Source organism: Lagenorhynchus albirostris, chromosome 5 (genome assembly GCF_949774975.1).
Source record: "Lagenorhynchus albirostris chromosome 5, mLagAlb1.1, whole genome shotgun sequence".
NCBI lineage: Eukaryota > Metazoa > Chordata > Mammalia > Artiodactyla > Delphinidae > Lagenorhynchus > Lagenorhynchus albirostris.
This window is the reverse complement of record NC_083099.1, coordinates 114327895-114354661: the sequence shown is the minus strand read 5'-3', so window position 1 is coordinate 114354661 and position 26767 is coordinate 114327895. Positions and strand designations below refer to the sequence as shown.

At 36.7% G+C, this 26767-nt stretch overlaps 1 pseudogene; it reads right to left on the bottom strand.

Moving 5' to 3' along the window:
* Positions 1–10283: 10283 nt before the first annotated feature.
* Positions 10284–26767, bottom strand: part of LOC132520291 (uncharacterized) — a 39182-nt pseudogene continuing 22698 nt past the window's right edge.

Genomic DNA, 26767 nt, shown 5'->3' with positions numbered 1-26767 from the left:
GGCAAGTGGAGACTCAGAATGACAGCTTCTGAAGAGTTAAACATATATTTCTTTAAAATAACTAATCTAGGCATGTGTGCTTGGGAAACATTGGAAAATGTCATGGTAATATTGATGTACACTTCCCTAACGTGGAATTCTTACATTTTTAGTAAACTCCTCAAAAATATTTTCCTTCTGTAATTGGCATTATTTCTATTTTCTGTCCTGTGCTTTATCCAAATAAATATCAGCCTAGTTTCATCTTTTATGAAAGTGTGCTACATTTTGAGCACATGAGATCTGTCTATCTGCACATTTTTTTTTTACCCTTTTACTCTTAAATGCTTCAGGGTATATTTCCTAAGAATAATAATATTCTTTCATAACCACTGTACAGTTTAAATTTTTAGGGGATTTAATATTGACTCACTCTCCATGTTTTCTTGTCTACATATTCCAATTTTGTCAATGACATTCTTTATGGCAGCTTTTTCCCCTCCAATCTAAGATCCAGTCCAAAATCACAGGTTGCATGTAGTTTCCTTTAATCTGGAACATTCCTCAGCTGTTGTCTTTCATGACAGTAACATTTTGGAAGACTTCAGACCCTCTCTTTTCTTTTTTTTTTTTTAATTTTAACATCTTGATTGGAGTATAATTGCTTTACAATGGTGTGTTAGTTTCTGCTCTATAACAAAGTGAATCAGTTATGTATATACATATGTTCCCATATCTCTTGCCTCTTGTGTCTCCCTCCCTCCCACCCTCACTATCCCACCCCTCTAGGTGGTCACAAAGCACCAAGCTGATCTCCCTGTGCTATACGGCTGCTTCCCACTAGCTATCTATTTTACGTTTTGTAGTGTATATATGTCCATGCCACTCTCTCACTTTGTCATAGCTTACCCTTCCCCCTCCCCATATCCTCAAGTCCATTCTCTAGTAGGTCTGTGTCTTTATTCCCATCTTGCCCCTAGGTTCTTCATGACCCTTTTTTTTTTCTTAGATTCCATATATATGTGTTAGCATACAGTATTTGTTTTTCTCTTTCTGACTTACTTCACTCTGTATGACAGACTCTAGGTCCATCCACCTCACTACAAATAACTCAACTTCGTTTCTTTTTATGGCTGAGTAATATTCCATTGTATATATGTGCCACATCTTCTTTATCCATTCATCTGTTGATGGACACTTAGGTTGCTTCCATGTCCTGGCTATTGTAAATAGAGCTGCAATGAACATTTTGGTACATGACTCTTTTTGAATTATGGTTTTCTCAGGGTATATGCCCAGTAGTGGGATTGCTGGGTCATATGGTAGTTCTATTTTTAGTTTTTTAAGGAACCTCCATACTGTTCTCCACAGTGACTGTATCAATTTACATTCCCACCAACAGTGCAACAGGGTTCCCTTTCTTTTCATTTTAATAATGTGTCTTAATGGGTTTGTCAGAACTTTCTTCACATTTAGTTTCACATTTAGATGTGTATCCTGGCTTTAAATTCTATGTAAAAGTTTGTGCACTATTCAAGGTGTCATATTAGGAAGTGCACCTATGTCTCTCTATCTCTCAATGGTGATGGCAATTTGGATCAACATAGCAAATACTGTCTTGTTTCTCCACTGTAAAGTTACCATATTTCCCTTTGCATCTTAAAAGCAATCTGTAGGGAGACCCTCTAAGACCATGGAAATTCTGCTCTTCATCAAAAAATCCCCCTCCCTACTTAACTGAAAAAAATACTTTTTATGATGAGTGCAAAATGATGATTTTCTAACTCCTGTACTTTCTCTACATTTATTGATCAGCATTCTATTTTAAAGAAGAGCCCTCCCTTCTTTTTCCTTATCTACTTACTTATTGATTATCAGTATGGATACATTTGTTTCTATTTATAATTCATTACTCTCCCTGCTTAATTACCTTGTTCCAGGCTTGGTTAGTGGGATCACCTTCAAGCTGGTGATGGTGTCCTTTTAATAGGTCATCATTTCTTTTTGCACATTTTTACTTTCTTGCATAGTAAATTATTCCAGACTCAACCTACCCTGTTCTAGACCATAAATTGGTAAGTTATCTGAAGATTCCTGTTTAATTTTTCATGGGGAGTGGTATAGAGGTGTGTGGGTTCTACATGTGCTTGTTGCCACTGGAGTTTCTCTGTTGGCTTTGCAACAGACAGAAGTAGTATTTATACCATAAATTCATACTGATACTTCTAACTGCAATCCACCTCAACATTATTCTTCCTTCCCTCCTTGCCCCCTTGCCATATTTATGTTTTCCTTCATCTACAGTAGGGATCCTGGCTCTCAGCAATAACAATACACTTATTCATTTGCTCAAACCTACAAATCCTGTGTAATAATCTGAGAATCATTTCATTCATACTAGTACAAAAGGAATTCTACTAAAAAAGTTCAATATTTCTTTGCATTTCCACCCAAATCCCAATATCCCACCCCTGGGCTGAGGGTACATAGTCACATACTGTGTTCTAAAGTTACTTTGATTAAATTTTTTGCTTGGTTTATCTTTATCTCTCTGATGTGATATTGAAATACAGTTGAGTTCATCTGTTTTAATTTTAGTTTTTTAAATTCTCATTGACTTATTTTAAATTTTTGAATATGTAAAACATTAACATGCTCCCAAGAGTCAAATCCATATAAAAAGGTACACTCAGAAAAGTGTAGCTCCCTCTTTTTTTCTTCTTTCCACTCACACCTCGCCTGTAATAATTTCATAGTTTTCTGGTTTCATAGTTTCATAGTTTATCTTTCTTATATTTTTTCTTCGAAGAGCAGATATATGCATGCTTATTTACATATATATTTTTTCTCTTGCCTTTTGCTTTTTAAAAAATTTAACAATATATTTTTAGGGGGGGAAGTTATCATTTTTTAAAGACGACAATATCAGCTACATGGAATATGTATGTAATAGTATAGAATAATATACAAAAAGGAGAATGAGTCCACAGAGGAGAAGCATTGCATTCTCATGTTGAGGACAGTAAGGTAACTCCTGTCATTCCATCAGGTACAGACTGTGCCAGGCCACATTAAACTACATGCTTCCCTCAACTTCCCACTGCAAGACTAAAAATTCATCTTTTCACTTTTGCCTCCTATTCTCTGTGGAAAGATTGTCCCTTCTCTTAAAACTAGTCTTTAAGAATTTGTTTCTTCCATTTCATTCTGGCTTTCCTTCTTGTCAATATGTTTTTTTTCCATTAGATTATTTTCCTCATAATAGAAGTGTTTCTCACCATATTCCATGTCTTAATTACCTCCACTATCCTCTATCTCCTTCTGGACATCTCAGCATTTCACTCTCACACTTTATTGTAAAACTTCTCAGACAAAAGGTTTAAGGTTCATAGACTCTTCCCTATCTTTCATTCACTCTGTAATTCATTTCAGTATTAATTCTTCCCCACCACTCAAATCATTTTTCAATTTTCCTTTCTAAGTCATTGATGATGACACTGATGACCATTACCTCTTTCCTACTCAAAGTATGGTCAAAGCACCAGAATAAACAGCATTACTTAGGAGTTTATTAGAAATGTAGCATGGATACAAGGGAAGGATAAATAGAGCTTGGTGGAAGAACTGTCAATGTATTTGGCAGTCTTTAACCAGCCAATGTCCAATTTAGAAGGAGAGAAATAAAGGAATCAGAAGAGCACATTCCTTCTATTTAAGATAGTTCCCAGGGGCTTCTCTGGTGGCGCAGTGGTTGGGGGTCCGCCTGCCAATGCAGGGGACGCGGGTTCGTGCCCTGGTCCGGGAGGATCCCACATGCCGCGGAGCGGCTGGGCCCGTGAGCCATGGCTGCTGAGCCTGCGCGTCTGGAGCCTGTGCTCCGCAGCTGGAGAGGCCACAACAGTGAGAGGCCCGCGTACTGCAAAAAAAAAAAAAAACAAAGTTCCCAAAGTTGAGCACTCCAGCTTATGCCTACATTCCAAGTCACCTATATTGGAGAGTTTGGGAAATGTAGTTTTTCTTCCAGGTGGCCACATGCATAGCTAAAAATTGAGATTCTATTAATTTTAAAAAAGAAAAAAAGGGGTGAGAGAATCAAAATTCAGGACAACTAACAATATCAATGTTAAACTGTCCAAAATGGAAAGCTTTAATTTCCTTCTTCACACATTTCAAAACAAAATTTTTCCTATCCCAATCTTTCCCATCTCAGAAATTTGCATTGTTACTCAAGCCTGTTATTCATCCTTGATTATTTCCCTTCTCTCACCTCTCCCAATTTATCATGAAGTCCTACTCATATTTTATATATTTCTATGTTTATGTCATTGCGTCTCCACAGCTGCCTTCTCACTCCAAGCCAGTGTCATCTCTCTTTGGTTCTCTGTAATTCTCTTCTACTTGGTCTCACTGTCTACACATTTGTTTACCTACCATTCATTCTCCATAGAAATGTCAGAGTGATCTTTTAAACATGGGAATCATATCATTCCTTCATTTAAAAATCCCATTTCAGGCAGGATAAAATCCAAAAACCTCCGATTTGAGTTTTCTGATTTGTTTCCTTTCCCACCTCATCTTGTGTATTATTGTCCTTCTTATTGGCCAGACTTCAGCCCTGTAGGCTTTTTGTTGTTGTTGTTCTGTTTCTCAGAGATACAGGACACTTTTATTTGAGTTTATTATTCTCTGTGCTTAATAAAGTGATTTTTATTTGTTTCTTTTTCTTTTTCTCTTTTTAGCACTCTGCATGATGAGATCCTTCTCATCTTATTGGTGCTTCATCTTAAAGGACCTCAAATGAACTTCTCAGAAATGCCTTTCTGGACCAACATCTCTAAAACAGTTTACTCTAGAATTAGTCTATATCATAGCAGCCTTTGGCTATCTTTTGGACATTTATCTGATCTATAATTATTTCATGTATTGATTTATTATTTTACTGTTCATCTCATCCTATCTATAAGGCAGAGTCCTTATCTGTCTTGTTTCCACTTTATCTACAACACTTAGCACAGTGCTTAGCATATAGAGAGGCTCAATAAATATTTTCTGAGTGAATAAATAAATGATTGAAGGCATGTTCTTCTAAAAGAACTCCCAGTTAAGACAACTATTGTGTGGCTTTAGTCAAAACTTATTCTGGAGTAGCTGGACATTTGCAAGCTGACGAAGATAGGCTTCAGTCACTCATAATCCTTTTCTTTAATTAATTAATTTATTAATTAAAGATTGCACAGAGGGCCCTAATATTAATATTACTATTAGGTCCCTCTTTGCAATATTAATATTAATAAATATTAACATGAAGTCTATAGGCATTTCTGAAAATTGTTTCCAGCTGATAGCATCTCTTCTCATTTTTCTATCACACCTGTAATACTTTCCTTCTTCTACAATCCTACCCCCTTCTCCTCCTTCTCTTTATAATCATCATCACCCACACCCTCACATATCTTCTCTGTTATTCCCTGGATTTCTATCACTAAAAGCAAAATTTAATATTTTGTTTCAAACTTTAGTTGAACAGCTTTGAGAAAAAAATTTTAAGAGAGAATGGAAGATCTTTGGGGGTTCAAATCCTGAAACATACATTCAGAACTCAATGTCTTCATTGCTTTGGTTACAGAAATGACCAACTTTGCCCTTTTATGCATGGAAACTTTCTAAAGTCTGGTTTTGACAATTTGTGGAAACATAAACTAAGGAATACATTTTGTTGCCACTTCTAATCCAACTTGGGTTCTCTAGTGGACCCTGATTTTCAGAATGTAAAATTTTTATATGAGCAAACAATGCAGTAAATTACTGCTCTTAAATATTTGTTTCAAGGCCCATATATCTAGGAATAATTCCTCAATCTTGGCAGATGAATTATTCCTATGGTTGCAATATGAATTATATTCCTAGTAGAACAACAAGCCACTCAGGAAGCACATTTTTACTCAACACTACTGCTTCTGGATGAACTGTAAAAATGTCATTGCAACATTTTCCAGATTATCTCAACTTTACAAAAAGAGAAAAAAAATGGTTTTTAAATAAATATTAAAAATTATATTTTTTTCTTGAGGTTTCTTGACACTTATTTCCTAAATGTCCTGTCAAAAATTTAAAACTGAAAATGCCATCTAGTGAGGGTTATATTACATTAAATAATAAAAACCTTTACCATAGTTCTTACCTTATAAAACAATGATTTTTATAATTAAAGACATGTGTTGTTTCCTTCTTTAAAGATAGATTGTTAGATGATAGTTGATTTAGGATATCTGCCAAGGTTATTTGAAACTGTATAGTTTAAGCTAAAGAAATTTGCCAAGCAGAATATGGTTTATCAGAAGTTAAATTAGGGAAAAAATTCACAAATCAAGTTTTCTTTCACTTAAGCTTTCAGACCTAGCTAAGAAACATCCAAGTCTTGACAGTTCAGGATGAGGGTTTTCATACCAACAGTACTGCTTTTCTGTGCCTTGTAATAAATTTTTTTAAAAGGAGGTAAAGACAGTGCTCTATCATCAAACTCTCCTATTCTATATAAAAACTTAGTCAAATATATTTTCTTCTCTCTTTTGAGAAAAATAATACATTTTTGCTGAGTCATTTCAAACTAAGCATTAGTTTTGTTTATAGACATACTTTTAATTACAACATATTAATGACAATCTCAGCTCTACAAAACTATGTAAAGGTGTATGATCAAGACCTGACACTGCTTTGTTAATTAATTTTCTGTGATAAGCTTACAAATGGATATATTTCTCCATGGCATGTTGATTCTACATAGTAGGCCATCCTTCCATCATACCTGTACAACTTTTAACCAAGCTTTTTCATGCTCCCTAAGTTTCTACTATTAAATTTTTTAATTTAACCATTTATTGACAACACATTCTAATTCTGAGCTGGATCAAATTATGATACTATTCCTAAATAAGCAGCAGACTGGTTATGAAATCATATCTATTTCAGTCATTATGTAAGAATTAAATGGTAGAGATTATGATTCTGCTATTAAAAATATACTTTAATTACTTTTTTTTCCATTATGGACTAGAATACTGTTATATATTTGAATGAGAAACAGGTAAACCAAAATCAAAGACCAATAATTTTTTCTCTTATGATGAAAGTGAACTTGAGTAAGGAGTTTTGTTCTGAGCATTTTCTTACTTTTCAATCATATATACATATATATACAGCATACTTAAATGGACATACATCAAATTAAGTCTCTCATTTCTTTAAGAAATAGCCTAAAGCATATATCAGGTTAAATTACAGCATAGACCTCTAAAGAAATGTGAGCATTAACATTACGGTTTGTCATGGAGCTACCTGATAGGAAATATAAAATATATTGGATTGGCCAATAAGTGCCTTCGGTTTTTAAGTAAAAATAAAAGACACATTTTTCATTTTCACCAAGAACTTTATTGAACAACGTATTCACCCTTTTGTTCCAGGACCTTCTGCCATTTTTCAGACAATTTCATAACTCCATCTTCTGAAAACTTTATTTTTTTGAGCAAAGAACTCTTCCTGGTGCCTTTTACAGTTTTCCAGGGAATTGAAATTTTTTCCATTAAGAGAATTTTTTTAAAGACATAAGTAAATAGAAATTTGAAGGTACAACGTCTGGTGAATATGGATGAATCAGAACTTCCCAGCCAAGCTGTAACAGTTTTTGCCTGGTCATCAAAAAAACACTTGGTCTTATGGTACCCTAATGGAAGATTATGAGTTTTCTGTTGGCTAATTCTGGATGCTTTTCATCGAGTGCTGCTTTCATTTGGTCTAACTGGGAGCAGTACTTGTTGGAATTAATCGTTTGCTATCCCAGAAAGAGCTCATAATAGAGGACTCCCTTATCCCACCATATACACAACATCACTTTCTTTGGATGAAGACTGGCCTTTGGTGTGGTTGGTGGTGGTTCCTTTCACTTGCCCCATGATCTCGTCTGTTCCACGTTATTGTACAGTATCCACTTTTCATAACCCATCACAATGTGTTTTAAAAATGGAATGTTTTCATTACTTTTAAGTAGAGAATCGCATGCGGAAATACGGTCAAGGTTTTTTTCGCTTAACTTATGTGGAACCTGAACATCAAAGCAATTAACATAACCAAGCTGGTGCAAATGATTTTCAACCCTTGATTTGGATATTTTGAGTATATTGGCTATCTCCCACATGGTATAACATTGATTGTTCTGAATTAATGTCTCGATTTTATCGCTATCAACTTCAACTGGTCTACCAGACCATGGAGCATCGTCCAGTGAGAAATCTCCAGCACGAAACTTCGCAAACCAGTTTTTACATGTTTGATCAGTCACAGCACCTTCTCCGTACACTGCAGAAATCTTTTCTTGCATTTCAGTTGCATTTTTACCTTTCTAGAAATAATAAAGCATAATGTGCCAAAAATGTTGCTTCTTTTCTTCCATCTTCAACATTAAAATGGCTACACAAAAATTCACCAATTTTGATGTCTTTTTTTAAATGCACACTGATATGACAGCTGTCACATACAATCTAACAAAATTGTTTCAAATGAAATTAAAGACAACTAAGTGCTACTAGAACCATCTTACAGGAAAAAAATGAATGAACGTTTTGGCTGAACCAATAGCATTTTTAATTGTAACGACATTTTAAAAAATGGAGTTGGTACTCTTATGGAGGTTGAGAAGTCCCAGTGAGCAAGTTCAGAATCAGGAGAGCTGATGGTACAGTCTGAGTTCAAGTCCAAGGCAGAAGAAGAGCAATGTCCTAGACTGACAACACTAAGGCAGAGAGAAAGCAACTTCTCCCTTAGTCTGCCTTTTTGTTCTATTTATGCCTTGAATGGTTGTATGAGGCCCAACCATACAACCTATATTGGGCAGGGCAATCTGCTTTACTTGGTCTACCAATTCGAATGTTAAACTCTTCTAGAAATACCCTCATAGACATACCCCGAATAATGTTTAATGAAATTTCAGGGTATCTTGTGACCCAGTCAAGTTACACATAAAATTAACCATTACAAGCCCACCTTGTAAATTTGGCACCCATATGCATCTCTTTAAACCATATTTAATCTCCAAATAAAGATAATAGCAGGATCATAATTCCACCTAACATGATACAACTATCATACATAGAACTGAAAACACAGTAACTCCTTCCCCAGAAGAGAAGGTAAAGTCCTTGAGTGATGTTTACCCTTCTCCATGATATCCCATAATTAAAATGCAATGGCGTTATACCCTGAGAAAACCATAATTCACAAAGAGTCATGTACCACAATGTTCATTGCAACTCTATTTACAATAACCAGGACATGGAAGCAACCTAAGTGTCCATCGACAGATGAATGGATAAAGGAGATGTGGCACATATATACAATGGAATATTACTCAGCCATAAAAAGAAACAAAATTGAGTTATTTGTAGTGAGGTGGATGGATCTAGAGTCTGTCATACAGAGTGAAGTCAGAAAGAGAAAAAAAAAAAAAACGCATGCTAACACATATATATGGAATCCAAAAAAAAAAAAAAAGAGGTTCTGAAGAACTAGGGGCAGGACCGGAATAAAGATGCAGGTGTAGAGAATGGACTTGAGGACACGGGGAGGTGGAAGGGTAAGCTGTGACAAAGTGAGAGAGTGGCATGGACATATATACACTACCAAATGTAAAATAGACAGCTAGTGGGAAGCAGCTGCATAGCACAGGGAGATCAGCTCGGTGCTTTGTGACCACCTAGAGGGGTGGGAAAGGGAGGGTGGGAGGGAGTCGCAAGAGGGAGGAGATATGGGGATATATGTATATGTATATATGTATATGTATATATACATATTTGTTATAAAGCAGAAACTAACACACCATTGTAATGCAATTATACCCCAATAAATATGTTAAAAAAAAGAGTTATACAATGGTATAAAAAAAATGCAATGATATAAAATTAACAATACTTAAATACTATGATATAAGTTCAATGTAACTTATGTTACATGATAAGGGAATAAGAGAGAGAAGAAAATAAAGATATTTTCTTAGTGTATATATATTTATGTGTATATACATATTTAGGTATATACACATATGTATATATACACATTCATAACAAAATAAGGAGAAAATATTCATTAACATTACAGTCCTTATTTCTGTAACCAGTTACATGGTTGTATTGAATAGCTGCTATTTTTAACTATCTTCTTCCACTACTCAGTGTATTCTGTTTGCACTCAGCAAGCAACTCAGCTGGTATTAGTTCTTTACCTGGTGGAGCAGTCTAAACCTGGAATGAAGTCTAATCCTTCATTCTTGAAGGATCTTGACCACTAATATTCCTGCCTGGATAGGGTTGTTGTAATTTTCCATTGACCGTAATCACAGAGCATGGTAATACTAGGACAAGCCCTAAGGGATCTCCTGTATTCCAGACATACTCTTCCCTACCTTCACTGGAGAGTAGCAGTCCAGTTTCCACTTAGTAGTCAGTATCAGTCACCATGGCCAGCACAGTAACTCCCTTCTTTTCCTACTGATTCAGTGGTTTCAGAGTCCAAAGTGGCCAGCTGGAAGTCAACTTCCAGTTCAATGGAATCATTGTTGTGTCTCCTTATGGTGGTACTTCTCCCTTGGAACTAAGACCTCCAGGCCAACAGGGTATAAGACTGCAGAATCGGAAAGTAAAAATTTTGCTAATGGGTCACTAGGGGTAATAATGAGTGATGTGACTCCTATTTCCACTCCTTGATTCCTGCACCAGTGAATCCTGGCTATAGGAGAAACATGACCATATATTGGATGCTGATTCAGAACATATACAGCCTTCTGGAGAACCTTGCCCACGACTCGCAAGGTATTACCACCTAATTGGTGCTGTAACTTCGTTTTCACAAGGCCATTCCACCATTTTATCAAGCCAGCTTCTTCAGGATGGTGAGGAACATAGTAAGACCAGTCAATTTCATATGTATCTGCCCATTGCCACACTTCTTTTGCTATAAAGTGAGTTTCTTGTTCAGAAGCAATGCTGTCTGTAATATTATGACAGTGGATAAGGCATTCTATAAGTCCACAGATGGTAGTTTTAGCACAAAAACTGAGTACAGGGAAGACAAATCCATATCCAAAGTGTCTATTCCATTAAGAACAAAAATCTACTCCTTCTACGATGGAAGGGATCCAGTGTAATCAGTCTACCACTAGGTAGCTAGTTGATCACCTTGGGAAAGGTTCCATACTGGGGACTCAGTGTTGGTCTCTGCTGCTGCCGACAGTGGCTATAGCTGCTCAACAGTGGCTATAGCCAGATCATCCTTGGTTAGTGAAAGTCTGTGTTGCTGAGCCCATGCATAAATTTTATCCCTGCCACCATGGCCACTTTTCATGAGCCCATAGGGTAATGACTGGAAAGAGAGGTTGACTTATACCCACAGAATGGGTCATTCTATCTACTTGATTATTCCTTTGCTGAGGTTACCCTTTGTGAAGTTCATATAGATGCAACTAGCTTCATTTTTTCCCCCCTACAGAGATATCTATTGACATACCTCATTCCCAAATTTAATTGTCACCAGTTTTCTATTTGTGTTCCTTCCAAGTCCCTGACCATCTAGCCAAACACAGCCCATCAACTGGTATATAATTGCACATCTGACCAATTCTCTTTGCAAGCAAGGTGAGCAAACCAGTGCACTGCTTGAAGTTCTGTCCACTGGGCAGATTTCCCTTCACCACTGCCCTTCAGGGATATCCCCAAAAGGGGCTATAATGGTACAGCTGTCCTCTTTCAGGTGGTACCTGCATTTGGTGCAGAATCATCTGTAAATCAGGCCTGAGTCTTCCCTTTCTTTGTCGTTTGATTATAGGGAACTCCCCATGAGGCCAAATGTGTAGGCTGGGAGAGAGAAGGCAGTGTAGCAGGAGTTGGAACCATGGGCATTAGGGCCACTTCTTCCTGTAGCTAACTTGTGCCTTCAGGGCCTATTCAGCCCAATCATGTATATACCACTTCCATATCTTGATGGAGTGTAGCTGTGCACACATGACTTTATCTAGCTTGGTGGGTCAGATAACACCCAGTTCTGCTAGGCATCTCAGGTCACATGGTAACTTAACGGCCCACGGTTAAGCGTTCGTTCTCTCCTAAGGCCCAGTAGCAGGCCAAGAGCTATTTCTCAAAAGGGAGTAGTTATCCACAGAGATGGCAGGTTCTGCTCTAAAATCCTTAGGGCCTGCACTGTGGTTCATATACAGGGGCTTACCAAAGGCTCCAATCAGCATCCTTATCGGACACTACAAGCACCATTGAATCTGTTGGATCCTATGGCCCAAATGGCAGAATCACCCACATGGCAGCCTGAACCTTTTGCAGAGCCTTCTTTTATTCTGGGCCCCACTCAAAATGAGCAGCTTTTTGTGTCACTTGGTAAATGAGTTCCAACTCCATAACACACCCAAAGGAGGAGTATGTTGCCTCCAAAATCCAAAGAGGCCCAATAGGCATTGTGATTCTTTTTTCAGTTGTAGGAAGGACGAAATGCAACAACTTATCCTTCATCTTAGAAGGGATGAAGTGACATGTCTCGCACCACTGGACCCCTAGAAATTTTACTGAGATAGAAGATCCCTGAGATTACATGGGATTTATTTCCCACAGTCTGATAGGCAAATTTCTTACCAGTAAGCCTAGAGTAGTTGCTATTTCTTCTCACAAGGAGTAATAAGCATAATGTCATCAATGTCAAAAGCCACTGTGATATCTTGTAGACGGAAAAGGCAATCAAGACCTCTATGAGCTAAATTATGACATAGGGCTGGAGAGCTGATATATCACTGAGACAGGATAACAAAGGTAAATTGCTGGCCTCGGCAGCTGAGGGCAAACTGCTTCTGGTGAGCTTTATTGACAGGGATGGAGAAAAATGCATTTGCTGGGGCATAGTACCTGGGAGCACACCACTGGATATGATTATGTGTATAAAAACACTTAGAACTTCATCCTGAAGGGAAAGAAAGGGAGTATAGCAGGAAAGTTCTTATCTTTTGAGAAAATAAGTGTGAATCTACCAAAGAAAAAATAGATTTGTCCCCTTCCTACACCTTCCCTCCCCTCTCCACCCAAATTTGTAGAGAACATCATTCAAGAACATCAATTTCAATTAAACAATTAATGAGCAGCTACTACATCTTAGATCACTCTTGAAGCCATGTGGAGAGTAAATCTGTGAGGGGGACGGCCAGCAATAAAGGCTGATCAGTAGGCAATAACCTAGGCGAGATGTGCTGAGAGTATGATATAAGAAAGGGGCAAAGGGAACAGGAAGAGAAGAACTTAGGGTGGTTATTTTTGATCAAGCAATGGAGGCAGAAACCAGATTGCTATGAGAATTGAGAACTTAATATGTTTAAAATGACTAAACCACAAGAGAGACTGTAAGCAGCTCAAGTTTGAAAGACATTCCTTTGCAGTTCATCAGTGCTCATACAGCTGAAGTTGGCAGAGATCTCACTATTCCAGTCCAGAGGTCTTTCTGTTACATTACCTGCCTTGGCTTCTGCCTATATAAGGAAAATGTTCTCTTTGAAGGAGAAAAAAAAGTGAATTATGTAATGGTTTCTTTTACAACCGGATACTTCTGTGATTAGAGGCTATACGTAAGAATGCTATTTGAGATGGTGTTTTCATTCTCAGCAAGAGATTTTCAGTTAATCATATGTTGGTCTACTTGACTGCTGATACACATCTGCTTTTGAATTCACATTTCTGTTTTGACCAGGTCATCGACAGGTTATCATTTATTACCACCCAAGTAAATAATTTCCTTCTTGTCTTGTGGCTCTGGGTTAACCAAACCCTTAGGTTCCCTGCCATTGCCTCTTTTTGCTGGAAAAAAAAAAAAAGAGTATCTGTGTTTTGTTTTGTTATTCTTAGTTATTTCCTTGCAACATCTTCTCATTCTTTTAATTGACAAATATTTTTAATGGCCTATGTGATACTTGTTACGACTCTTCAAAAATATTCTGATATTCTTCTCCTACTAGGTGTGACAGAATTGCACTCCACTGACCATTTTGAAGTTAGGTGAGGCCATGTGATTTGCTTTGGCTAACTAAATGTGAGCAAAAGTGATTCATCTCATTTCCAGGAAGACACTCTAGGAATCAAGCAGCAAGCCCCTCTATCCCCATTCTCCTTCCTGCCATACCGATCACAGAAGCCCATGCAAAGATAGAGACTAATTCTGCCTAGATTAAGTGAGACTTGTGTTGGATTTGTGGTCTAAATAAACAATATACCTGAGACTCTGGAGCTATTTATTATTAAAACTTGGGGCTTCCCTGGTGGTGCAGTGGTTGAGAATCTGCCTGCTAATGCAGGGGACATGGGTTCGAGCCCTGGTCTGGGAAGATCCCACATGCCGCGGAGCAACTAGGTCCGTGAGCCACAACTACTAAGCCTGCGCGTCTGGAGCCTGTGCTCCGCAACAAGAGAGGCCGCGATAGTGAGAGGCCCACGCACCGCGATGAAGAGTGGCCCCCGCTTGCCACAACTAGAGAAAGCCCTCGCACTGAAACGAAGACCCAACACAGCCAAAAATAAATTAATTAATAAATTAAATTTTTTAAAAAACTACTGAAATTTGTACTTTGAGATGCAGTGCTAATGTAACAAAAATCTAAACTATGTGGCATTGGTCATAATGGTCAATTGGTGAGAAAAAAATATATATATATATAGCTTGGAAGGTGGAAAACAGAAGTTCAATGTTTTGAAATAAAAGATTTGGTAAAGCTGTCTTGTCTTGTAACTTAGAAAGAAGATCAGTGGACGAAAGCAGTTCAGGAGCTTGTAGTTCTAGAAGAAGTCTGAAAACAGAATACCTGCATTTCACAATATGTTCAAAGAAAGAGAGGCTGAGAAAAAATCGGATCAGCTTGAGAAGAAATTAAAGAAATTGGGAGAGTACATAAAATCAGGACTTTCAGAGTTGAAGGAGGCTATTACTTCTCACCCCAACAAAAATGAGAAGAATATTGACCAATGGAAGACTGTTAAAATTCACCTTGCACTGGAATTAAATCAAGGAAAATGCCAATATACTTACATACTGGTAAATCTTCTGTTTTGGTTATGGTATCCCAGAGAAAGAATGCAGGCTGTGATCTGCAGCAAATACTTTCCATTAGAAAAGAAAAAAATGCCCTACGAACATTAACGAAGTATTTGCTTTCTTTCCTCTGAAAAACACGAGGCTCAAAGTACACATTACTAAGTCTAGAGAGAAAGGATAGGCTTAAGAAAGCAAAGAAAAATCACCAATTAAGAATACTATCTAGAAAAGAATGCTGTTCTTAAAAGGACTGTAAGCATGGATTTTGACACATGGAGGTCACTGGAATCAACTAGGTAAAACCATTAGAAAGTTTTTGAGAGAGTTGTCTTGCTAAGAGAACCAGCAGCTGGACAAAAAGAAACTGTGATTGTTTACAAGTTAAAGTGACCTGTGGGGCTCCATCCAACTACCGGCTAATAGTTGGAAACTAATCTGAGAAAGAGCTCAGGGCCAGGATGAACACATTCTTCAATGTCGCCTAGTTCAGTTAGAGCAAGGAAGATAATGGAAAAGACAGTGTCCCATAGGCAGAGCAAAGTGCTGTGTTGGGCCCTGGACAAAGCAAGCATGACCAGGATGGACTCGGGGTTGACTCAAGACATTCTCCATCCAGAGGATGGGGTCCCTCACTACGTCTAACTCCTCAGGACATCAAAATTGCTACTGCCACTGTCTGCAGTGCATCTGCCTTTCTTCCCCTTTCTGAGTGAGAATGTTTACTTTGGTTATTTCTTCTATCATATGTTTCTATCAAGTACAATCTTGATTAGGCTATTAAAATCTATCTGTCTACTCCATGTCTCTACCTAAACACTTAATATCAGTGAGAAAAAAAAAAAACAGATTTGCTGACTGATCTAACTTTAAAATTCAAAACTAGAAATTTCAATAGGATTAAAATCATCAGTGCCTGAAAAATATACCATTCATCCTTTATATGCTCAATTTTGCACTCTATATAAAACCATCACAAGAATTGTTTCCGTCATTTCAAACTTGTGAGAAAAATAAGATCTGATTCCCAGTCATTTTCAAGTGTTACCTTTATTTTCACTTATGCAGTTAATGAGAGAGAAAAGCAAGAAGGAAAAGGAAGGAATGACTTTAGGAAAAAAGCAAAATAAAAAAAAAGTTCAGAAAAAACAATTTAAAAATTTGAAAAAATTATTAAAATGAGTTTGTTTTAAATCATATATTGTGTTTTATATATAGTTCTTTTCTGTCAATGTTTCTGAACTCTAGATTATTATTCTTTTATCTCCATGAAGTCAAGAATTTAAAAAATATATTTTTAATTCTGTTTTCATGATTAAAATATGTAAGTATATGAAAATGTATAAGCATAAAAGCATATGAAGAAATTCCTTAAACATGACTGTTTAAAAACAATACATCCACAAGATAATTGCATGAACATCATATACCTTTAATTTCCAAACATACAGATATTTAGCCAGGCCTGTGTTTACATCAGGAAAATATTTGTAATAGTGTGGTTAATCTTATTGTTTTAGTCATGTTTTTTTCCCATCCACCCAGTCAACAAGGTGCTATAGTGGGACTAGATGTAGTTACACTGTAAATATATCTTCATCTAAAAGTACCTTTAGGATACATGTTATGCATGTTTTGAATTAAACTGGTATCATTGTTTTTATGTCTGAAGCAAACTGCTTCTATACTAGCCTTGTAAGCAATATAAAGACTCCAGTACGACGGTTAAGTTAGCCTCAGGACTGCTTATTTGAAAAAAATATTTTCATTAAATGCTCTATTTTTGACAACAAATGGGCACCAGCTTATTTCCTTACGGAGCATCTATCCTTTTCACATCTCTTTTGGTTCCTTGACCAAATCAAGGACATCTTGGCCCGGAGCAGCAGCACACAGCTGTGTTTATAGGTGTTGTTGACAAGAGAACATGCATCCCATGCACCAGGAACATGAGACAGAGTTGTTATATAGAGAGAATAGGACATGTGATGAGTTCCACTACTAAGAAATTCCATTTAACTTTTCCCTACTTCAGTTTTTTTTCTAAGATATTAGAAAAGTAGTCTTACTATATTAAAGGTAATTATTTAGAAAGTACTTTTCAAATGTAATTTGGATAATGTTACTGAAAAAAATAGTCAATATTGTCTGAAATATTGTCTGAAAAGCATGGAAGGCACCAAGAATTTAATTCCAAAAGTAAGTATAAGGAATAAAATAAAATCAGGGTGTGATATTAAAGAAACTATTGGTCTATTGAAAATAATTATGCCAATATTTTGTAAAAAAAAATAGATTATATATATATATATATATGTATATATAGTAAATGTTTCAGGTAATTAATTATACCAGGTAGATATAAGGAAATGAAGGTACAAATGAGATATCATATATTTTTTCCAAAGGATTAGTTATAATTTTCACAGATTTAAGAAAGAACAATTTATTAAACATCAAAAAAATTGAAAAAAGGAACATCAAGCTTATAGCTGAAATAAAAATGGTGACAGAAATCATATAATGTTGAACATAGTAGTTCATCTTGAAATTGAGGTAGAGGAGTGAGGGAGAGCAAGCTGAGATTAACAAAAATGAAAGTGGATTTTTAAATGCTGTTTAAAGAAAGTTATGTGTTATTTTGATACACAGTTAATGGAAAACGTACACTGGTACATTTTTGGAGGATAACTGGGCAACAGTTATCTAGAGATGTAAAACTGAACATTTCTTAATTTGCAAAAAAGAAAACCATCAAAAATATTTTCACAAAGTAATTTTCTCCTCAATACAATACTTTCATCTTTGAGATGACAAGTATGACAGCAGTCATGATTCATCTAGAGTATTAAAGATATCACCAAGTTTCCTAGCTGCCCAAGAGGGATGCAGAGAAAAACAAGCATTCCTTTAAAATTTCCCTCTTTCACTACAATGCATCTTTCCTTTTAAAAACTACAGAAAACCATTACCACACAGAATGTATTTTGTCTTTCACGAACAAAAGAGAGAGTTAAGAGAAGGACTAGTTTGCCACAGGCTATTGGGAAGAGTGAATAAAGAGACATGCCTCCCTTCTGTCTTCTTTCTGAACTCTATTTTCTTTTTAAGTATATTGTCCCCTGGCCTCCGCTGAACTGGCTGGCCCAAATCTAAATTGGACTGAATTTCTGTGGTAGAAATATATGCTTAGTCAATGGTCCTGATAAATGATATATCCCATGCTTTCTCTGCTCTGTCCACAGAAAAGCACTAAACCAGTGCATTTGCCACTATCTTCTTGGATAAAAAACAGGACAAGATAAGACCTGAAAAGGAATAAATTCTTAACGTCAACGCCACATTTCCTGATTTTGGAACTCACTTTGTATTTATTCCTTCTCTCTCCTCTATCAAAACCATGGTATCATATAGAAACTAGCAAGCATTCTCAATTTTTATCCTTCCAAAATATATTCCTCATCATAAAGGAGGAATTTTATGGAATAAAAGTGGTTGATAAGGAAGTTTTAGAACAGGTAATATTTAAATTAAGAGAAAAAAAAGTAAGGAAACATACTGAAGAAACAAGTTTTCTAGAGTGGAAAGCCCATATTGTTTATTTTTTAAATTAATTATTGATTGTTTTAGAAACAAATACTTATTGAGTAACTACTAAGTGCTACAACTAGGTGCTAGGAGCTATAACGGGAAAATATGCTTTTTTGTGGTTGAATAGGTTTGGAAGGTCAAGAAACCAGTAGTAGAAATAAGGACTTAAATAAATAGGCAAAATGAAGCCTTTAAAATTTTTTGAGAGAAAATAACAAAAGTATTAGATTTGACATTATAAGTGAGTTCCTCAAACTACTGTTTATGGGCCTAAACTGGCCCTCTCAAGTAAGAAATTTCTATACATTTTTAAATAGTTATTAAAAAGAAAAAGAATATTTAGTGATATAAAAATTATATGAAATTCAAATTTCAGTGTTCATAAAGGTTTTTTTGAAACACAGCCACGATTATTTTATTGCATTGTCTATGGCTGTGCCTGTGCTACAATGGTGGACTTGAGTAGGTAAGTAGTTGTGTTTTGAGGTGTTTACCAATAAGTAGGACCAACTTTTTTCCTCAAGTTCTAGGTAAGTTAAAAAATGAAAGAGTATATTAAATGACACAAAAATATAGCTCTACTAACTAATAAAGCTCATTTTTTAAAAAGTTTTATATCAGTGGGCTAGGGGACCTCCTAATAGTGATTCTCATTTTGGAGAGATTCACCTATTAATTTAAAAGAAGTTCTGGGCTCCTATATGGGGGGGAAGGCTTCTTCTACCATATGATATAGGACAGGACAGGAGACAGAGGAGAAGTCATCAGAGAGATAGAGAAAAGCCACTTGTGTTTTCTTATCATGGAAATTAAAGGACTGGGAGATATATATTCCATCCCAGCATTTTGTTTTCTTCACCCTCTGGCCTTAAGCAACAAGTCAATCAGAGCTATGATGATCCTCTTCAGGGAAGCCATCAGCACATGGACAATCTTGCTCCACCTTCCTTGAACACAAGCCACTGGTCTGTTGTGGTTCCTCCTGGGATCACTGGTATGGCCCATAGATTTTTCACCTACAAGGCCCTAAAATATCTCAGAACAGTATACAAACAAAACATACTCCAAATCCACTGTGTCACCAAAGCTATACATTCAGTACAAAGTTGTCTGTTATAGTCTATCTGAGCTTCTATAAACAATGAAATTATAGGACACCATTATAGTATTGCCATAATAAAATGAATACCAGAACTTCAAAAATAAATTGCCAGTAATACAAAGGTATGCCAAACTTGTGTGCAAATCTTCTCCTCCCACTATCAAATTCCCAGTAATAAAAAGGTATGCCAAACTTGTGTGCAAATCTTCTCCTCCCACTATCAAATTCCCAGAATCTTAGGGAGAACCTGAATTCTGAACTTACCATGCCTCACAAGTTAAAGTCTAAAGAAATCGAAGTGCCTGTTTTTCAAATTCCCCAAATCAATATCCCTACCTTCTGCTGCCTTTTCTTCCTGGGTTCCATATTTCAGTTACTACTGCCACTTACACTCTGGTCTCTCACACTAGAAACCTGAAAGTGATCTCCGTCAACTATTACACATCCTAAAAACATGTGATTGTCAAGTCCAGGTGATTCTCTCTCCTAAATCACCCTTACATGTGTCCAGTTCTTCTATTTCAGTTTACATTTGCCAAGAACAAACTTTTATCACCTTTCAAGTGGATTACTGTAAAAGCATCTTACAGGTCTCCTGCCACCAGGCACCCTCTCCTCCACCCATCATCCCATCCACACCAGGCAGGAACTAACCTAGATTCAATCATAACTGCCAACATAGAATATAAAGCATTTATATGCAAAGAAAAATATATCAGCCCATTCACATAAATAATAAAAAAGGGAATGATCTATATGTAGGCGTGCATGCATACAAATGGATAAAAGAACCTTACAAGTATTTGGAAATACCAAATGTTTAACAGTGGTTACCTCTGGGAAAAAAAGACAGGAAGACTAATTTGGGTAAGTGAATGTGAAGGTAGAATGTTACCTTTTATGCCACATAATTCTATATTATTTATTCTAATAAATAGAATATCACTGCTTATTATGTGTGCTATTAGAAAAAAGTAAAACCATGTCTGGAAATATATACAGCAACAACAGTATAATAAAAAATATGGCATCTACCTGACACAATATAAGAGCCTGGTCACAGATACTAGTCAGTGGGCTTTCTACTGGCCTGTGTCTGAGGTGATAAACTTCTGGATAGGGAGGCATCAATGGATAAGGGAGCAGGATAGCAGAGAAAAGGGGGCAAAACAAAAACACATTTGGAATGGAGAAAATCCAAATAAGTCACCCAGCCTAGCAGATAAAAGAGAATGAAATATCAAAGGTAGAAACTTCCCTGGTGGTGCAGTGGTTATGAATCCGCTTGCCAATGCAGGGGACACGGGTCCAAGCCCTGGTCTGGGAAGATCCCAAATGCCGCAGAGCAACTAAGCCCGTCTGCCACAACTACTGAGCCCACAAGCCACAACTACTGAGCTTGTGTGCCACAGCTACTGAAGCCCACGCCTACAGACCGTGCTCTGTAACAAGAGAAGCCACCACAACGAAAAGCCCGCGCACTGCAACATAAGAGTAGCCCCCGCTCACCGCAACTAGAGAAAGCCACACGCAGCAATGAAGACCCAATGCAACCCAAAATAAATAAATACATTTATAAAAAAAGGTAACTTCAAGGTTTCCATCTTGACAGCTGTGGTGATTTACAACTGAAATAATAGCTTATACGTGAGGTGACATATTTTTCAGGTGATATTTTTACTGCCATCTTAACGGGTTAAGTTTGGGGTCATGATAAGACAATCAGGTGGAGATGTACATATAATCAGAGTTGCAGGCTTAAATGCAAAACTTAAGGTGGAAGATTTGATTGTTTCATTATTATGAGTATATAGGTAATAGTTGGATCCATGAGTTCTTGTGGGGAAGGAATGGAATGAGAAGGGACCAAAAGGCTGAACACAAACCTTTAAACAGAGTCATGAAAAGAACAGAAAGGTAACAATGAGAATAGAATATATAAATAATATTGATCTCAAAGGGAGAAAACATTCCAAGCAACACTGGGGGATCAGCAATCCCAGATTTTACAGTGCTATCAAGGATGAATGTGTATGAGAAAAGTCCTTTACATTTGACAAGAAATAATTATTAGTGACCTTGCAAAGAAAATTTTCTGCAAATATACCTTTCCCCTTTCAGGAAAAAAGGATACATATTAAAATAAGCTATCTGTATTGTATGAGTAAATATACTATACCATATTAAACATACATTCTGTGAGTAGAAGCTAATATGGGCAAATGATATGAACAGATGATAAACAGACAGTTAAACACAAATAGCTATCAAGTATATGAAGAGATCCTCGAGCTCATTTGTAATCAGAGAAATGCAAATTAAAGTCAAATAATTTACCACTTTACAACCATCTGATTGGCAGAAACTAGGAAGTTGAATGGTGGTAATTATTAGTGGGGATGTGGAGAAAGCAGATGAGCTTAATCTCATCAAGAGCACTCCAGCAATACTTACTCAGATTTAAAGTGCATATACCCTATGTCCCAATATTCCTATTTCTGGTTACATGGCCCCAAGATATTCTCACACAGGTCTAGAAAGGGGTTTATATGATGATTATATCAGTCAGGGGATATGAGATTATGCTGTGGTAACCTCCAAACCCCAAACCCCTTACTTGGAATACCGTAGGTTTCTTTTTCGTTCACACTGCAGGTCCATCACAAGATTGGCAGGTTAAATCTGCTCAGTGTACTCACTCAGACTGAGGATGTAGCCACGCATCTCAAACACTTTCAGCCACCATGAAGGGGGAAAGATGAACTCTGGAGATTTCAAGCCAGCAATGAAATGTTCTAGGCCGGAAGTGATACATGTCACATCTGTCCACACTCATTGGCCAGAATTATATATAAAAGTGATCAGACAATACAAAATGCCTCCCATGTATTCATACACTGCAAGAACCAGAAATACCTGTGAACAATGCCAATGACTTTCAAAACACAGTCAATGGTTTCGTGGGGTAGCAGATAGTCAATTTAGGTGTCCATTTCAAGAGGATTTTTGGAGATGTAAAATATTCTATAGGTTTTGTGTGGAATACTATGCAGCACTTAGAAGCAAGGATCTAGAATATGCACAGAAAGGTGGATGGATAATTAGATTCTGAGTGGAAAAAGAAATAAGATAACAAGGTTTTCGGCACAATAACATTTACATTAATTAAACATATATGCCTACACTAGAAAACAATGCAAGGATACACACAAACTTGAGTATATATATCAGACACATTTAATTTAGTTGACTATGGGGGAGAGGAAGGTGGCCGACAGTAGGAAAAGAGTGAAGAAAGTCGTAAATTAAATAAATAAAGCAAAAGGGCATTCCATACTGACCACTGATGATAGGTTCCATGAATGGAGTAATATGATTAATTTGTTGCTTCATATGAGGGTGTACACAGGCGTAAGCAACTTACATATGATAGAAGTCATGATAAGACTAGAGAGTGTCTCTGAAAGAGACTGGGGAAATTCAAAACCCAGTGGAGAAGTTGAAACCCATTCTATAAAGTACCACTTGACTACTGAAGTGAGGCAACATTTTGAGAATTAAAGGGAACATGTGGAATGTTGTGGAAATAGATATAGGCGACCAAGGTGTGGTAAAGTGGACCCATCAAGTATTGTTAGTTCATTAAAGAAAGAAAAACGTAGAGTTGAAAAAGGGACAAATCAACTTATGTTTGAGGAAACATGTGCCTTTTTGTCACCTTTTATGGAGGCTGCTTAGAATTACAATGACAGGAAAAAATGCTAAGAATGATAGCTCAGGATAAAGCAAATTATTAGCAGCTGCTTATTAGAAATTTTAAATCAATAAAGAATACTGAATTACTGTCCTCATTTTTAAGAGAAACTATACTTGGGGACAGATGTGAAAGCTTCCCATACATCATGCATGTTCTCTATCATGTGACAATAACTTCTACTTTCGGACCCCATCTTTGCTTACTGTTGAGCTTCTTTGCCTTCTTAGATTTCTGCTATTTCTCCTCCAAACAAGTCAACTTTGTCTCTGATTTGATTCATGTCAGAATTGGCCCATCTACTTAGCTTTCCCACTAGAAGTGAACATCATATGGTGTTTGATGAGTTTTAGCCTGACCTTAGGCTGGAAATTCCCGCCTTGGAAGGATTTCATAACTATCACTGCCCCTTAACCATCTAATGCTTCAACACACACAAACAGCATACATTTAAAAAAAAAAAAAAAAGTGCCCAGAGATCTTGTTTCTCCTCTTCCTCTTGTTACATGTCCAGGCCAGAAGCTGAGGGGAATGTGGATATTAGGCTGGTGGACTGCCAGAAATCCATAACCACATCTTTAGAGAACCTACTGGTAAAGATCATGCCTCTATCACTTTACTTTTATATAATACTGAGTCATTTTCCAAGTAGTACTCTTGCATTTGCATGTGTGATCTTCCTGAATTTCCTGATCATATGAAAGAAAGCTAAAATTAGAGAGTTGACAAAAATTGTAGTGTTGAAAAGGCTAGAAGTGATTTTTTGTGGTTAGTCAAATTTCACAGTTCTCTTTTGGGAAAAACATGACCTCTATTTTATAGATCCAGAAATTGATCCCACATTAGAAATATATTCAGACAGAGGGGAGAAATAGTAATGAAAGGAAGAAAGGCAAAAGGACAGAATTAAAATTATGGGCTTCTTGTAAAACAGTTTATTATTTCCTTGAATTTGCAATAATTCCACATTGTACTAAGTGTTTGAAATAAAACTTAGCTGCATTAATTCTAATATGCATGTAACCTTAAATGATAATTTGTTAACGATTCTATTCAGAACTCAAAATAATATTGGCATCAAAAACTACGTTATTAGCTGGAGATGCATACGGCTTACAGAGATTATAGTAAACAAACATTGATTTTTGCTGAGGTGAAGATCAATGTAAAAATCAATCAATGTTTTTCCATTTCAACAAAATCTTAGAATTACCAGCATCAAAACCTCTCACTCTTTCCACTGGAAAGCTTATATGAAATTGCAGCACCCCCTAAAGAAGTAAGAAAATTTTTTTCTCCAGAACCTTCTTGTATCCCTTCTGGGCCATCTTCCTGCCTCCAGATGTATATAGACTTGTCCAATCCCTCAGTCAGGAATTAAATGACTAGGTGACAACAGAGGGATGCCTCTTCTTTAAATGCTCCCTGCTCCAAATTAGGATTAACTACCCTCTTCTTCAATAATTTTTTTAAGAAAAGAGAAAAAAGAAAACAAAATGGAAACAAAGAACTATTGAATGAGTAATAGTCAGTCATATTTTCATATACTTCATTCAAATCCTACAGAATTTTTAACAAACCCTTCATGTACGTTCTTGTCTAAAAATACTTAAGAATAAACTATACAAAAATTGATAAATTTTATTTCCACTATCAGTATGGCAACAATATTTACTTTTTAAAACTTTAAATTTTTATTGATTTTTTTTATATATCTTTGAGTTATAGATTGAGGATTGCTTCCACATCCCCATTAGATAACCACCTTAAAAATCAAAACAAATTTTTCCTGTTGTTTAATTTTTTGTCCTTAATATTCACATCCATAAAATCACTCAAATTTCCCAGAAAAAATATGAAATTGAAAATGCACACACACACACACACACACACACACACACACACACACACACACACACATGAATACACCCACAGCCTAAACAAAAGACATTGCAGGGAAAAGACTAAGATGCCCTACCATGTGAAGTCTGTTTTTCCTTCCTCACCCTTCCCTTCTCACCTCATTTTGAAAAAAAAAGACAGATCAAACAATTGATTGTGAACGCATATGCTGTGACCAGGTGTTTCCTGCTTTACTAACATAAGAGATGAATCAAATCACAATATGCCAGAGCTGGATTTTTCCTTATATACCAGTCCCACCTGCTCATTTTATAGATAAGGAAATCATTCAGAAAGGTTGCTACAACCACAGAGAAGACGGCAGAGCTGAGAAAAGAAAGCAGGTCTCTGGTATGTAGCTTATACAAATAAAGTCTCCAGGTTTTATTCTCTATACTTTTCCAAACATGAGATTGAACACTGAGAAAGATCTATGTTTCTATTAAAGGGAGGTTTGAAAATGTGGAGAAACTTTAAGAAAGGAGGAAGAAGAAAGAAGGAAAAGAGTTGCTAAATCTTGATTAGAATTGAACTTTCTAAAATAGAAAAACCTTGTTTGTAGTTTAATGTACACTGGTCCTATTGCTCAGTCCCCTTCTCCATCTTTTCTCCAGATTCTTACCAAACACCCCTTGTTCTTAAAATTTACCTTTCCTCTATGCTGCTTCTGTCTCTCTCTCTCTCTCTCTCTCTCTCTCTCTCTCTCTCTCTCTCTTTTTAATTTTGGCAAAATTTTTATTTTTAAAATGTATTTATTTTACTTATTTTTTTGGTTGTGTCGGCCCTTAGTTGCGGCACATGAGACCTTCATTGAGGCATGCGGGATCTTTCGCTGTGGCGCACCATGCGGCCTCTTCGTTGTGGCCCGCGGGCTTCTCTCTAGTTGTGGTGTGCGGGTTTTCTCTCTCTAGCTGTGGCACATGGGCTCCAGGGCACGCGGGCTCTGTAGCTGTGGTGCGCGGGCTTCAGAGCTCGTGGGCTCTGTAGTTTTCAGCACGCAGGCTCTCTCGTCGAGATACGTGAGCTTAATAGTTGTGGCACACAGGCTCAATACTTGTGGTGGGCGGGCTTGTTTGACCTGCGGCATGTGAGATCTTAGTTCCCAGACCAGGGATCCAGCCCACAGCTGCCTACATTGGAAGGCAGATTCTTTATCACTGGACCACCAGGGAAGTCCCTAAATTTTGACAAAGGATTTGAAGTGGCTGATACATCTGGGATGCCATTAACCTCAGGCAGCCTTTGTTAATAAGTAGAAAACTGGAAATTCCCTCCTCAGTATTTACTTTGGCTCCAGGAAGCTATTATAACATGAAACTGCTGTG